This window comes from Balaenoptera ricei, chromosome 4 (genome assembly GCF_028023285.1).
Source record: "Balaenoptera ricei isolate mBalRic1 chromosome 4, mBalRic1.hap2, whole genome shotgun sequence".
NCBI classification, from domain to species: Eukaryota; Metazoa; Chordata; class Mammalia; order Artiodactyla; family Balaenopteridae; genus Balaenoptera; species Balaenoptera ricei.
In genome coordinates this window covers 133141612-133157781 of record NC_082642.1, presented here as the reverse complement: position 1 = coordinate 133157781, position 16170 = coordinate 133141612, and the positions used below count along the sequence as shown (strand labels likewise).

At 37.5% G+C, this 16170-nt stretch overlaps 1 long non-coding RNA gene across 1 annotated transcript in view; it reads right to left on the bottom strand.

Moving 5' to 3' along the window:
* The window catches only part of LOC132365509 (uncharacterized), a 73122-nt gene that overhangs the window by 9060 nt on the left and 47892 nt on the right, over nucleotides 1-16170 (bottom strand). The window contains exons 2-3 of the long non-coding RNA XR_009503117.1: nucleotides 12848-12873; nucleotides 10466-10537 (exon numbers count right to left, since the gene is read on the bottom strand). This is a non-coding gene — a long non-coding RNA (uncharacterized LOC132365509). The remainder of the gene's footprint in view (nucleotides 1-10465; nucleotides 10538-12847; nucleotides 12874-16170) is intronic.

The following is a 16170-nucleotide window of genomic DNA, read 5'->3' as shown; positions in this document are numbered from 1 at the left end:
GCACCCTTCCCCTTCTGTCGTGTGAGGACACAGTGAGAAGATGGTCCTCTATGAACAAGGAAGCAGGCTCTCACCAGACACAGAATCTGATTGGCACCTCGATCTTGGACTTCTCAGCCTCCAGAACTTGAGAAATAGATTTCTGTTGTTTATAAGCCACCCAGTCTATGATAATCTGTTTATAGCAGCCTGAGTGACTAAGACACTAAGTAATAAAATACAGATTTTTATGCACAGAGGAGATTGTCTGCCCCTCACTTTTCAGGAATGCATGCATTCCATATATAAAGACATACCAGTACTTATTCTTTAAAAAGAACAGACATGCAAGACAGGGTTAATCATTGCCTTTTCAAGTTACTTAGGGTGCTGAGTCCTCTCATAGGTTAGGATAATTGTAACCACCATTTATTTGGTGCCTGTGTGTTCTGGTCACATTAGGTTTGTTATTCACATGAACACACTTTGTCCTCATGTTAAGTCAGCCAGTAGGTATTATGACATTCATTTCATAGATGAGGAAAATGAAACTCAAAAATTTGAAGTAACTTTCCCAACTTTCCAGGAAAGTGGGAGAACCAGAATGTGATGACAGGTCTGCACGAAACTCTTGGGTGTGTCTATGATGGGGAAAGCGAAGGGAGGGCAATTTATATAACATGTGCCATTTGACCAAATTATCCTGTTAAATAGTCTTGAAAAGCCGATTAAAACTGTTGATTGATCTGTTGAAAAGCATTATACCTGGGGAGAACAATCAGCCAAGTAAACAAGATGTTCTGATGAACAATTGCCCTCACACGTAATGATTATTCTTATTTTGAAAGGCAGGTGATGATAATTCTGTAAGAAACCTCATAGTGGTTTATTTTAAATTAACCTCCTCCTGTTTCCTATCTGGAAAACGATATCCTTATTTATCATCCTGGAGCTGTTTGCAGGCCTCTCCTTCTAATGTTTATTACCAGGAATTGTTGTGTGATGGCTGATTGCCCCAAATCAAGGATGGCAAGATAACCTTGTCTTCAGTTAAAACCACTTGGGGGATTGACAGAAGTCAGTACGATAAACCAAAAAGCTAACACCTCATGTATAAATAGTGGTACCGTATAGAAGTTCAGTTTGTCTTATTTAAACATAATAAAAATATACTCGTTTGTAAAACTCCTAATTACATTAGTGGGAAGGGACCTAGCAAAAGCATTTTTAGAACGTGGAATTTCTTTTGTTAACCTAAATTCACTTCGATCTTGGGTAAAATTTTTAATAATTTACTAATTTTACCTATTAGCTGCATTGTAAACCATTATACAAACATAGCACATATTCTTAAGATATCATAAATTGCCAAATGTTTGAACTTGAAAATACATAACCTAGTCCAGCCGGCTTATAGAAACTGAATACAGAGACATTAAGTAGCTCTTAAGCGTCGGTGTTTGGGAGTTGACCGAGGCATTTTACTGCCAGACAAATCTTCATTCTAGAAAACCACACTGTATCTCTGAAATGGCAAAATCATCATTTTTACTTAGGTAAAACTTGGTGTCTGTTGGGATAATATTTCATGACAATGACACATATAACTGTCTTTCCAATAAGTTAGGAAGATCCTTGAAACTGGGAACTGTGTCATATACAGTTTTGACTCCCCACAGTGTTTAACTCATTTCAGTGGTGCTTTGCATATTGTTGATTTGTGAATTTTATCCAACCCCTCCTATGCACATTATCACAGCTAATATTGAAAGGGAATATTAGTCCATGAATGATTTTTTTTCTTTCTTTAGTCCATAAAAAATATACTCCTACATACACTGGAAATCTAACCTATTTTTTGTTTTATCTGATATCAAACTAGTATTTTGTGATCCTTCACTGAAAAAAAAAAATGTTTTCCACTAGTCCTTATATGTAGGGTTAAAAACATTTTAAGTCAACTTAATTCTTTGGTTGCTTGAACATCAACATGATACATGTCCTGGGATATTTTTCCAAAGTATTTTGCATCCATGACCATAAATCACTTAAATACGATGGTCTTAAATGAAAAACAAACATTATTTTCCCCCTTCAGTGGACTATGGAGAGGAACAGAATCCTAAACTATCTACTAATACTTGTTCTTAAATGGTTTATGGACTTTCAAGTTAGCACGTTCCCAAAGCAAATGGAATTGGGAAAGGGATGACTTGACACCTTAACTGTTACTACCCTCCTGTCAGCTGTCCCTGCAGCCTGAAGTGTCCCAGCAAACAAGAGCCACTCTTTGCTGAAGTCTAGTCGCTGCCAGCCTGGGTGAGGAGGGCAAGAAAAGATTGTGTTACTCGGTGACAGCTGAATCTTTCCAAGAGAATTAGCTACCTAATTCCTCTAATGAAAATGTACCTTAGGAAGAACTACAATCCTGCAGACTGTGGAACTAAAACCACATTCTCAGAAAAATAGACAAAATGAAAAGGCAGAGGACTATGTACCAGATGAAGGAACATGATAAAACCCCAGAAAAACAATTAAATGAAGTGGAGATAGGCAACCTTCCAGAAAAAGAATTCAGAATAATGATAACGAAAATGATCCATTCTCCTCGGAAAAAGAATGGAGGCAAAGATCAAGAAGATGCAAGAAATGTTTAACAAAGACCTAGAAGAATTAAAGAACAAACACCTGGAAGAATTAAAGAACAAACAAACAGAGATGAACAATACAATAACTGAAATGAAAAATATACTAGAAGGAATCAATAGCAGAATAACTGATGCACAAGAATGGATAAGTGACCTGGAAGACAGAGTTGTGGAATTCACTGCCATGGAACAGTATAAAGAAAAAAGAATGAAAAGAAATGAAGACAGCCTAAGAGACTTCTGGGACAACATTAAACGCACCAACATTTGCATTATAGAGTCCCAGAAGGAGAAGAGAGAGAGAAAGGACCCAAGAAAATATCTGAAGACATTAGATTATAGTCAAAAACTTCCCTAACATGGGAAAGGAAATAGCCACCCAAGTCCAGGAAGTGCAGAGAGTCCCAGGGAGGATAAACCCAAGGAGAAACATGCTGAGACATATAGTGATCAAATTGACAAAAATTAAAGACAAACAAAAATTATTAACAGCAACAAGGCAAAAATGACAAATAATATACAAGAGAACTCCCATAAGGTGCACAGCTGATTTCTCAGCAGAAACTCTACAAACCAGAAGGGAGTGGCACAATATATTCAAAGTGATGAAAGGGAAGAACCTACAATGAAGATTACTCTACCCAGCAAGGATCTCATTCAGAGTTGATGGAGAAATCAAAAGCTTTACAGACAAGCAAAAGCTAAGAGAATTCAGCACCATCAAACCAGCTCTACAACAAATGCTAAAGGAACTTCTCTAAGTGGGAAACACAAGGGGAGAAAAGGACCTACAAACACAAACCCAAAACAATTAAGAAAATGTTATTAGGAATATACATATCGATAATCACTTTAAATGTGAACGGATTAAAGGCTCCAACCAAAAGACACAGGCTGGCTGAATGGCTACAAAAACAAGACCCATGTATATGCTGTCTACAAGAGACCCACTTCAGACTTAGGGACATATACAGACTGAAAGTGAGGGGATGCAAACAATTTCCATGCAAATGGAAATCAAAAGAAAGCTGGAGTAGCAATACTCATATCAGATAAAATAGACTTTAAAATAAAGATGTTACAAGAGACAAGGAAGAACCAACATAATGATCAAGGGATCAATCCAAGAACAACATATAACAATTATAAATATATATGCACCCAACATAGGAGCACCTCAATACATAAGGCAAAAGCTAACAACTGTAAAAGAGGAAATCGACAGTAACATAAAAATAGTGGGGGACTTTAACATCTCACTTACACCAATGGACAGATCATCCAGACAGAAAACTAATAAGGAAACACAAGCTTTAAATGACACAATGGACCAGATAGATTTAATTGATATTTACAGGACATTCCATCCAAAAACAGCAGATTACACTTTCTTCTCAAGTTCATACAGAACATTCTCCAGGATAGATCACATCTTGGGTCACAAATCAAGCCTCAGTAAATTTGAGAAAACTGAAATCATGTCAAGCATCTTTTCTGACCACAACACTATGAGATTAGAAATAAATTACAGGGAAAAAATGTAAACAACACAAACACATGGAGGCTAAACAATACGTTATTAAATAACCAAGAGATCACTGAAGAAATCAAAGAGTAAATCAAAAAATAGCTAAAGACAAATGACAATGAAAACAAAATGATCCAAAACCTAGGGGATGCAGCAAAAGCAGTTCTAAGAGGGAAGTTTATAGCAATACAATCCTACTTCAAGAAACAAGAAAAATCTCAAATAAACAATCCAACTTTACACCTAAAGGAACTAGAGAAAGAAGAACAAACAAAACACAAAGCTAGTAGAAGGAAAGAAATCATAAAGATCAGAGCAGAAATAAATAAAAACAAAGAAAACAATAGCAAAGATCAATAAAACTAAAAGCTGGTTCTTTGAGAAGATAAAGAAAATTGATAAACCATTAGCCAGACTCGTCAAGAAAAAGAGGGAAAGGACTCAAATCAATAAAATTAGATATGAAAAAAGAGAAGTTACAATGGACCCTACAGAAGTACAAAGTATCATAAGAGACTACTACAAGCAACTCTATGAAAATAAAAGGGACAACCTGGAAGAAATGGACAAATTCTTAGAAAGGTATAACCTTCCAAGACTGAACCAGAAGAAATAGAAAATATCAACAGACCAATCACAAGTAATGAAATTGAAACTGTGATTAAAAATCTTCCAACAAACAGAAGTCTGGGACCAGATGGCTTCACAGGTAAATTCTATCAAACATTTAGAGAAGAGCTAACACCCATCCTTCTCAAACTCTTCCAAAAAATTGCAGAGGAGGGCACACTCCCAAACTCATTCTACGAGGCCACCATCACCCTGATACCAAAACCAGACAAAGATTCTATAAAAAAAGAAAATTACAGACCTATATCACTGATGAACATAAATGCAAAAATCCTCAACAAAATACTAGCAAACAGAATCCAACTATACATCAAAAGGGTCATACACCATGATCAAGTGTTGTTTATCCCAGGAATGCAAGAATTCTTCAATATAAGCAAATCAATCAATGTGATACACCATATTAACAAATTGAAGGATAAAAACTATATGATAATCTTAATAGATGCCGAAAAACTTTCAACAAAATTCAACACCCATTTATGATAAAAACTCTCCAAAATGTAGGCATAGAGGGAACCTACCTCAACATAATAAAGACCATATATGAGAAACCCACAGCCAACATCATTCTCTATGGTGATAAACTGAAACCATTTCCTCTAAGATCAGGAACAAGACAAGGTTGTCCACTCTCACCACTATTATTCAACATAGTTTTGGAAGTTTTAGCCACAGCAATCAGAGAAGAAAAAAAAAAAAAGGAATCCAAATCAGAAAAGAAGTAAAGCCGTCACTGTTTGCAGATGACATGATACTATACATAGAAAATCCTGAAGATGCCACCAGAAAATTACTAGAGCAAATCCATGAATTTGGTAAAGTTTCAGGATACAAAATTAATGCACAGAAATCTCTTGCATTCCTACACTAGCAACGAAAGATCAGAAAGTGAAATTAAGGAAACAATCCCATTCACCATTGCAACAAAAAGGATAAAATATCTAGGAATAAACCTACCTAAGGAGGTAGAATACCTGTACTCAGAAAACTATGACAGTGATGAAAGAAATCAAAGGTGACACAAACAGATGGAGAGATATACCATGTTCTTGGATTGGAAGAATCAATATTGTGAAAATGACTATACTACCCAAAGCAATCTACAGATTCAATGCAATCCCTATAAAATTACCAATGACATTTTTTACAGAACCAGAACAAAAAATCTTAAAATTTCTGCAGAGACACAAAAGACCCCGAATAGCCAAAGCAATCTTGAGGGGAAAAAAATGGAGCTGGAGGAATCAGACACACTGACTTCAGACTATACTACAAAGCTACAGTAATCAAGACAATATGGTACTGGCACAAAAACAGAAATATAGATCAATGGAACAGGATAGAAAGCCCAGAGATAAACGCATGCACCTATGGTCAACTAATCTATGACAAAGGAGGCAAGGATATACAATGGAGAAAAGATAGTCTCTTCAATAAGTGGTGCTGGGAAAACTGGACAGCTACATGTAAAAGAATGAAATTAGAACACTCCCTAACACCATACACAAAAATAAACTCAAAATGGATTAAAGACCTAAATGTAAGATCAGACACTATAAAACTCTTAGAGGAAAACATAGGAAGAACCCACTTTGACATAAATCACAGCAAGATCTTTTCTCACCCACCTCCTAGAGTAATGGAAATGAAAACAAAAATAAACAAATGGGACCTAATGAAACTTAGAAGCTTTTACAAAGCAAAGGGAACCATAAAAAAGATGGAAAGACAACCCTCAGGATGGGAGAAAATATTTGCAAATGAATCAAGGGACAAAAGATTAATCTCCAAAATATATAAACAGCTCATGCAGCTAAATATTAAAAAAAAAAAAACAACCCAATCAAAAATTGGGCAGAAGACCTAAATAGACGTTCACCAAAGAAGACACACAGATGGCCAAGAGGCACATGAAAAGATGCTCAACATCACTAATTATTAGAGAAATGCAAATCAAAACTACAATGAGATATCACCTCACACTGGTTAGAATGGGCATTATCAGAAAATCTACAAACAATAAATGCTGGAGAGGGTGTGGAGAAAAGGGAATCCTCTTGCACTGTTGGTGGGAATGTAAATTGATACAGCCACTATGGAGAATAGTACGGAGGTTCCTTAAAAGACTAAAAATAGAATTACCATATGACCCAGCCATCCCACTACTCAGCATATACCCAGAGAAAACCCTAATTCAAAAAGACACATGTACCCCAATGTTCATTGCAACACTATTTACAATAGCCAGGTCATGGAAGCAACCTAAATGTCTAACGACAGATGAATGGATAAAGAAGATGTGGTACATGTATACAATGGAATATTACTAAGCCATAAAAAGGAGCAAAATTGGGTCATTTGCAGAGACGTGGATGGGCCTAGAGACTGTCATATGGAGTGAAGTAAGTCAGAAAGAGAAAAACAAATATCATATATTAACACATATATGTGGAACCGAAAAAAATCATACAGATGAATCGGTTTGCAAGGCAGAAATAGAGACAAAGATGTAGAGAACAAACGTATGGACACCAAAGGCGGAAAGCGGGGTGTGTGTGGGGGGGTGGGGGGATGAATTGGGAGATTGGGATTGACATATATACACTAATATGTATAAAATAGATAACTAATAAGAACCTGCTGTATAAAATAATAAATTTTTTTTAAAAAGTACCTTTTATATAAAATTGGAAGAGGAATAAAAATGGAAATAGAATTGGTGCTTTTACCAACACTCAACAAGCTTCCTGCTTCTGATGCTAAAGCAATTTTTAAAAAGACTTAACTATCTATGCATTCTTTGATCCAGTGGAAGCTTTAAAATTTCTGTGCGTAAGGTTATAAATGCTCAGCCTTCCTTGCTAACTCTGTGTTAAGCATTCCTAGTCCAAACCATAGAAAATTTAACTGCTCTCCAATGGTGTTTCCTGGAAGTAATTTCTTATTTTATTTCTTCCTCCTTTTGTCACTCAGTACCTCACACTGACCTTCACAGGAAGTCTTACAAGTAGGCAACCAGAGTCACCTATAAACTAGATGACATGCCATCATGAAATCTCTCACTGTCTTCTCTGCTTAAGGATTTGAGGGTTAAACTAGATGACATATAAAGTCTTTCTTGCCCCGGTGTCCTGTGAGATTCAAAGTTTAACTGTTAAGAGTTACATACATATTCACTCTGGCTGTTAAAATCCAATCTGCCCCCCTGCTCGTGATCTTTCTCCTCTCAACATGAGAGATTTGTCACTCTTTCTTCAATATGTCACATTGTATGGGTCTGATGAAGGATCAAGTTATTTTCAACACTTGATGCTGGTAAATACAATTAGTGTAACCATCTTGATCCATGAATGCAAACGCTATACTGCCCAGTAGAAAGATGGAGTTCTTTCCTTTAAACACTGTTCATCACCAACAATAAAAATACATACTCCTAACTAATCTTCCAGATAGTACATCCTTATCTTTCTGACTTTGAGAAGTATATTCTCTGTTCCATTTCTTGACCTTGCTCTTTTATACTGCTCTGTATTCTAAGTAGTTGTTTCCATATTTGGCATCATTGGGAATTTATTTTAAATCATGTATTTCTTCCAGATTATACCATTACCTGAGTTGGGAGTTATTTTCCATCGTTTTGCATCTTCACACTTCAATATAGGGGAATTGAAAGGATTTTAGGATTGAGCCGCTAATGAGGCCTTTTCTTCTTTCTTAAAGATACTCCAGGGGGTTATAGATTCCACTAGTGGTAATCTCTTATGAAAATTACCTGTAGTTCCCGTCCTCTGCAGGCAACAATTATAGGAGTAAGATCCCCCATCATCTTCTTGTCTTCCCCACAGATTTGAAGATATATTCTTCTATTTATTCTGTTAACATCAAGCTGGGGAATTCTATTAGGTTGTGAGCTGGGAGTATTGACCCAGGAGTGGGGATCTACTCTAATTACTACCTTCCTAGAACAAGAATTGAAGATAATTACTTATCTCGTTTTCAATTAAAAACCTTAGTTCTCTCTAGTCCTGTAATACCATAAGGCCTCATATGGGGCCAGTGGAATCTTATTCTTAACTGCTCTCTGCTCTATCCATCTGCATTTATACTAAATGAAGTGCTTATGGAAATGGATAAAACTTTAATCTCTTGTTCCTTTATTATTTTGTGTAGAAGTGTTGTGATTAACCTTTGCTAAATCGTGGAACGACAGTTCCCTAAGGCCTTTTTTTTTCATTTTGGAAGATAGATATTCGCAGTTTCCTCTTTAAAAAAAAAAAATCACCTTTTCTTAATTGTATGGAAAGGTCTATGTTTTCCTCTAGAGCAGAGATATTACCTTTTTAAATTTTAATATCCTCAAGTTCTAGTACACTTCATACTAAACACTCAATAGTAAGAGTGACAAAGGAAATGACAAAGCTGGAATTTGTCAGGATGAAAAAAAATAAAATATGCTGAAGAAAACTTGTCGCAAACACAGTTGGTTGCCTGTCCAACATTAATTCATCTCCCCAGTTCCAACCACACCAACTTCTTCCTTTCTCCAGATACCTACCTTTCTCTGCAGTCATATACTTAAAGGAAATTCACTCCAACTCCAGGCTCTGGGGTAGGTCCTAACTGGTCTAAGATTAACATGGTGTCAATGCTTTTGTCAATGGTTTAAGCATGGCCATGTGACATATGTCTGGCTAATGAGCCAGACTTCTGCAAGGAAAATTGTTTTCCTCCTGAAAGCCGTACATAGAAAAGGTGGCCCCATTTTTCTGCCCTTGGTCATTGTTCTATCTGGATACATCATCCAGACCTGGTATGACCATTTTGAACCCTGACAGGAGCCAGCCATAAGAGAATCTAAGGCACAGAAAAATTCAAAGCTCGGCCCTGACTAATACTATGCCTCAGGGCTGCCCAGCCTCTGGACTTGTTTGCTACAAGAAGTAATTAATAGTCTTATTGTTTAAGCATGTTGAATCAAGGTTTTCTGTTACTTGAAGCTATAATCATCCTGATAAAAAATTATTCTATATTTCTTTTTTTTTCTGGAAAGTCTAAAAACAAAACTTTAAACAGTGTATTGAACTTTCCCTTGGGATCTTAGGTCTTGTAGGAAGCTATGAGGAAAAGCAATGAGGGAAGCGGAATTAGGTTATATTTGCATACGTGTAGCAAAACAGATAACCAAAGTATTTAGTTTAAGATGTCTCACAATTCCAAAATTTTGGCTTTAAAACACAGCAACATGAATTCCACTTTTTGCCCCTGATGTTTGTAACTCCTGGTCAAAGACCATGAGAATGTGGAATGACCATGGGAATAAGGAATGATGGAATCTTCCAATCCCCATTGCCCACTGCTATATTTGCGTGTATCCCATTCCAGCAGGCAGAATCAGGAAGCCTTGCTATGTACACTACAAGGGTAAGCAAGACTTAGATATTTCATTTTTGCCTTTTGTTACGGTGTCACTCATACAGGGAGGCTGTCACTGAGTAAACACGCTCCACTTCTTGTGTGAAGAAAGGAGATCACTTTACCTTAAAACACATAGCAGAAAGAACTTGATGCAATTCCACACCTAGTTTTGCAAATCTGCTGGCATGAGGAATCCCAGTAATGGATTTGGATATGTCCTAGAGTTTATTGTGCCAAAATCAATTGAATTAAGACTTCAAACCTTTTCAGAGAACTTCCCATCCTTCATTTCAAATGAATGCACAGACTGCTTTCAGCTACTGAAGTGCTGGCCCTGAAATGAAAAATGAATACCTCTCAGCTAAGGTGGATTGCAGAAACCTACAACATCAGATTTTGATCATGATCCGAACTAAATTTTTTTTTTTTTTTTTTTTTTTTTTAGTGTAAACAATGATTTCCACTCTTTCCAGAATTTTACAGTGGGCTGTAGTGGAAAGAGCACTGGATTAGGACAAGCGTCTTGGATTCTAGAAGTTTGTTTTGTCCCTGTCACTTTATTCCTGTGTAACTAGGCAAGTAGTTTTACCTCCTTGAATTTCAGTTTTTTAATTTTTTAGATTTTTATTATTTTTTAATTTTTTGTCCACGCCTTGCGGCACATGGGATCTTAGTTCCCTGACCAGGGATCGAACCCGAGGCCCCTGCAGTGGAGGCACAGAGTCTTAACCACTGGACGGCCAGGGAAGTCCCTCTGTTTCTTAATTTTTAAAATGACAATAATTGGTTTTGCCAAATAGCTGACCCATCCTGGCACTGGTGGGTGGAATGACATTGTTGACAAAGAAAAACAAGGCATCCTCAGCTCGGAGATGAATTTGCTTCTAGATCAAGAAGTAGAACTGATCAACTGTAACATCAGAAGGCACCAGATATTTCTTTTTGTCCAGGTCTCCAATCCGAGCTTTGGGACCCTTTTCTACTATCACCAGGACCCAGTCCGGGTATTTCTTTCGGATCTTCTCGCCCTCAGAGCGGCGCTTCTCAAAAGGATGCTCCTCTTTATACACCAACTTCATCCTCCCAGGAACTGGGCTGGACCGGGCTGGGCTGAGAGAACCCCAGGGGGGCTGGGACGGGGGGTGGGGGTGGGGAGGGGAGGGGCGGGGCGGTGACGGCGGCGACGAGTGGGCTGAAAACTTTTATGTTTAGAACAATTTGGGTATGTGAATCTACACTTATCATTGCATAGTTTATAAAACTATGTATAGATCATATAAAAATATTATTATTTATTATCATATAAAATATATTATTTTATACTATACTTAGTATAAAAACTAAGTATAGATCAAATATTTCCAATGAAAATTTAGCTTCCAAATTGAGATATTCTGTAAATAAAGTACACACTGGATTTTGAAGACTTTGTAGGATAAAAAGAATGCAAAGTAAAAAAAAAAAAATCAATATGATAAACACAAAAGTACCATACAAATACCAGTTACCATTATTATTATTCCATCTCTTATTTGTAAGGAGATTTGAGGACGTATCCAAATTGGTTGAATTCTGAAGGGCCTGAGATGCCAAACCTGGACCTTGGTGTGAAGATAACCAGGCCTCCATAGAAACCCCCAAGTGTATATTTCCCAAGCATCATTAGATTCATGACCTCTTTTTTTTTCTTTTAAAGTTAAAATGGTGTTAATTCATCAAAAATCTATTAAGTTCTTATTACACCCTGATCCAGTTCTAGGCTCTAAGATACAAAGACATGTAAGAAGCTTACAATCTTGTAGGCGAAAGGGCCCAACTAGAAAATATAAATATAAGGCAGTAAGTAGGAAGACAGTGTATGGGAAGTTAGGACAACTATGGGAAATTAGGGACAATACCTGTTCTAATTTGAGGTTTTTGAATCTCAAATGCTGAGAAAAAAATACCATCTCCTTTCTTCCTAATAATCGGTTCTCATGGATCCTCTCAGATTTCTCACTACAGTACAGCCAACTTGAATCCCAGTACAGATTTCCAAGGTTCTACAGGTTCCTCCCACCCCCAGAAGGTTTTAAAACAGATGCAGGAGGAAGCTCACCAAGTGATTAATTTTCATCTCAACTTTCATTATGTTGATAGCATTTTTGAGGGCAAAGGACACACCAGAGCCCTCTGAATGCCAAAAGGAGAATGAGGTTGCTGGCTGAGGGTGTTCTGGATAGGTTAGGAGGTTATGGATGAACTCCATCTCTTCCCGCCTGAGAATTCTGCAGATAGTGTGTTTTATGGGAACCTCTAGTTGGAAGAGAAGCTGAGACAAGGAGAAGGTGCCTCATTTGCAAAAATTCTAATCATGGGAATAGGTGAAAGGGAAGAGGTAATACAATTAAGAATCCTGATTTATAGCTTGCTGAATAACCACTTATAGTTTAAAAACAAATATGTTTTAAATATGTACTCTAAATATGTCATTTTATAATAAGTTGACTTATCATCAAAGCAGAAGTAATAGAGTGTTTCTTTTTACCATCCATTCCTGGAGTCTTCGCTAACGTGTGGCTATGGAGTTGAAAGTAAATCCACAGATACGTTTGTCCCATGTGAACCACTGATGGTATCACAATGGCAAATTCCATGCCCTTACCTTGGAGGTTTATCCACTTTCTGGACCTGAAGTCAGAGAATGAAAACTTGTTTAAATAAAAGAAATTAGACTTGAGAAAAATTAATCAAGCATTTTGGAGATCTCGCAAAGTTTAATCACAACATAAATAATGCATGAACTTTTACAGAGAGATTATATGACTGGTGACCCTAAAGTAACCTCCTGTGGGACTCAGGCCCTTCCTCCCCACACTGGTGTCTCTCCTTCCAGGTTTCAGCCATCATCCTTACGGCCACAATAGGAGGAGAGGGACCACGTGTCTTGGAAACTCAGTGATTGTTCTCTCCTCTGTGTCATTCAGGTTACTATTGCTGCATAATCAGTTATCCCCAAATTTAGCAGCTTCAAATGATTGTTTTGCTCACAATTTTGTGAGTCAGGAATTTGTAAGCTGTTAGCTGGGCAGTTTTTGCTCGAGGTTTCTCATGAAATTGCACTCAGATGTTGATGATAGCTGTAGTCATCTGAAGGTTCCACGGGATTTCCTGCCTAAGATGGTGCAATCATAGGGTTGGCAGTGAAAGCAAACTGTTGTCTGGACCTCAGCTGGACTGTTGACCAGAATGTCTACATGGAGCTCTCCAGCAAGGCAGTCTCAGGATCATTGTATTCTTATATAACATCTCAAGGTTCTAAAAAGTGATATTCCACCAGCCAGATAAAAGCCACATGGCCTTTTGTGACCTACCCTCACGAATCACGCATTACTTCTGCCACAATCTGTTGGTTACTGAGAAGGAGAAAACTCACTCAGATTCAAGGGAGGGGACTTAGACCCCACCTCTTGATAAGGGAGTAGCAAGACTCTAGAAGAATTTATGGAAAAGAAGATATTTTCCATACCTTTGGCCACCTTTGGAAAATACAACGTATCAAAAGTAGTAAAACACTGCTCTGTGTGAATTTCAAGACTGCTTACTATTTCTGCTCTAGAAAGTTCTATGATATTCCCAATGTTGCTTTAGCTCATTTTAAAGATTTTTCTAGTTCTTTTGATGTTTATTTTTTCTCTTTTTTTGGTTATGTCTAAAAGAATCACTTAGTGGAATCCAATTTGCTGGTTTCAGATATAGGTTAGTCGCCATGTAGAGCTGTATTATTAACTTGTAGCAGATACACAGTTTGCTAGAAATACGTCCTCCCTTCGCTTCCCCACTCCCATCAGGTGACCTGTTTGTCTTCACCTGTGACTTGCTTTACTGTGATCAGATTGGGTCTGGGAAGGAATTCTAAATGTTCTTCACATTGCAGAGCTCCTGACTCACCATCATGCTCATTTTTGACTTTGGTTCCCCATGCCTGTCTCTCAGAGCCCCTGTCTAGATGCAGAAATACTGTAGTTCAGACTGGCCCATAATTTAGTCTCTGGAGTCTTCACTCATATTTTGGAACCTAAACTTCCTGGGTTGTGCACCTGTGGGCCTCCTTGGACATCTAGGACTCACCTGCTTCTCCCTCCCTTAATAACATCCTTGAACTTGATCTCTGGTCTCTGTCCCTATCTTGTGAAACTCTAGTCCTAGATGGATTATTTTAGCAATGGGAGTAGGAAGCCTATTTGTTCATAGTTCTTTCAACAGAGATTTTAAGACCAAATGTTATCTTAATGTAAGATTGCTTTATGATAGCAAAGTATTTTGGATTCTCATGGTTCTCTAGACAGTATGACATGCTGATTAAGAGCTTAGTAGTAAGAATTAGATAATCTAAGATTTGAACAATGGGCATGTTACTCCCTGGGTCTCAGTTTTATCGTCTTTAAAATGCATACAATATTAGGATCTACAAATTAGGGTTGTTATGAAAAATAAATGAGATAATCAAGCTCTATAACTTGGTCTAGTAACTGAACTTGGTGAATATCCAAATATATAATATTAGTGGTTGTCATCATCATCACCCTCATCATCATCAAGTAGGAGCTTTACTTTTTAGTTTTGTATATCCAGCACCTACAGCAATTCCTCTCATATAGTAAGCCCTCAACATTGAATTAATAAATGTATGTCTGTTGAATCTCTCCAAAGGATAAATTGAATGAAAAATTATAAACTTCTGTCAAAACCAAAATTATGCTGATGACACATCTAGGTATAAAAAAAGTTATATCCGCACGATTGATATCATTGAGGTGACTTGGAACATGTGCTATGGGACTGGGGAAGTTGAAAGGAAGAAGGCAGATTCAACGGTGGTGGGAGAAGTCCAGCCAGACTCCTGGAGTGCTGTGTCTTGATACCCGCATATCGGTGGAGGGCATCTGACCAATCATCTTGGATCACCAAAGTTCAATAATACTACAGGGACTGGCAAGAAGAAGTACCAAATGGGGGTGGGCATCCAGGAAGTCTGTCCAGGACCCAATCACAATCAAGGGCCAGGTTCTGGAAAATCCCGGAAAAGGCAGGCAAGGCCTCAGTTCAAACAGACTCCGTCTTAGGCTAAGTGCTTAGGCATAAGAGTAGAAGGCATGGGCCCCGAATAGCAAGGGCAGCTTGGGAATTGGACTAAAGAATAAGGCTTACAGGTAAATGCTAGATCAGAACAGGACTAGCAGGAAAGTAGAAATACTAAGTCCCAGGAACATTGAACTAGAGATCAATAAATGTCCCCTGATCAAAATCAAGATTGATTTTAGATCCTGGGGCAGAACTGAGTCTGCAGAGAAAGCCACGTGACCCCAGATATGAGGAAGGAAGATTTGAGGAAACATTGTGTTTTTGAATGAGATTTTTCTTTCACTTCACATCTGCATCAAATCTCTATAAGAACATCATTTCAAACATTCTCTAGGTGGGAGAATGCATGGTGGTAAAAATTAGGAATAATTTACTTTTGCATTGGTTTTTGGCAGTCCATTCCGTGCATTCCCACAGTAACCTGCATGTGTTTGTCTCTCTCTGCCTCTCTCTCCCTTACCCTCTCCCTCTTTTGCTTTATTTATATATAATTTATAATTTACATACCATCCTATTCATTCATTCAAAATATACAATTAAATGATTTTCAGTATCTTTACACAGTTGTGCAGCCATTACCACAATAAATTCTGGAATATTTCCATCACCCCAAAAAGAAACCCCATACCCATTAGCAGTCACTCCTGACCCCATTCCCCCAGCCTCTGACAATCACTAATCTATATTGTTTCTATGGATTTGCATATTCCAGACAATTCGTATAGATTGACTCATACAATGCATGATCTTTTGTGACTAGCTTCTTTCATTTAGCATGTTTTCTTTTCATCCATGGTGTAACATGAATCAGGACTTCATTCTTTTTCATGGCTGAATAATATT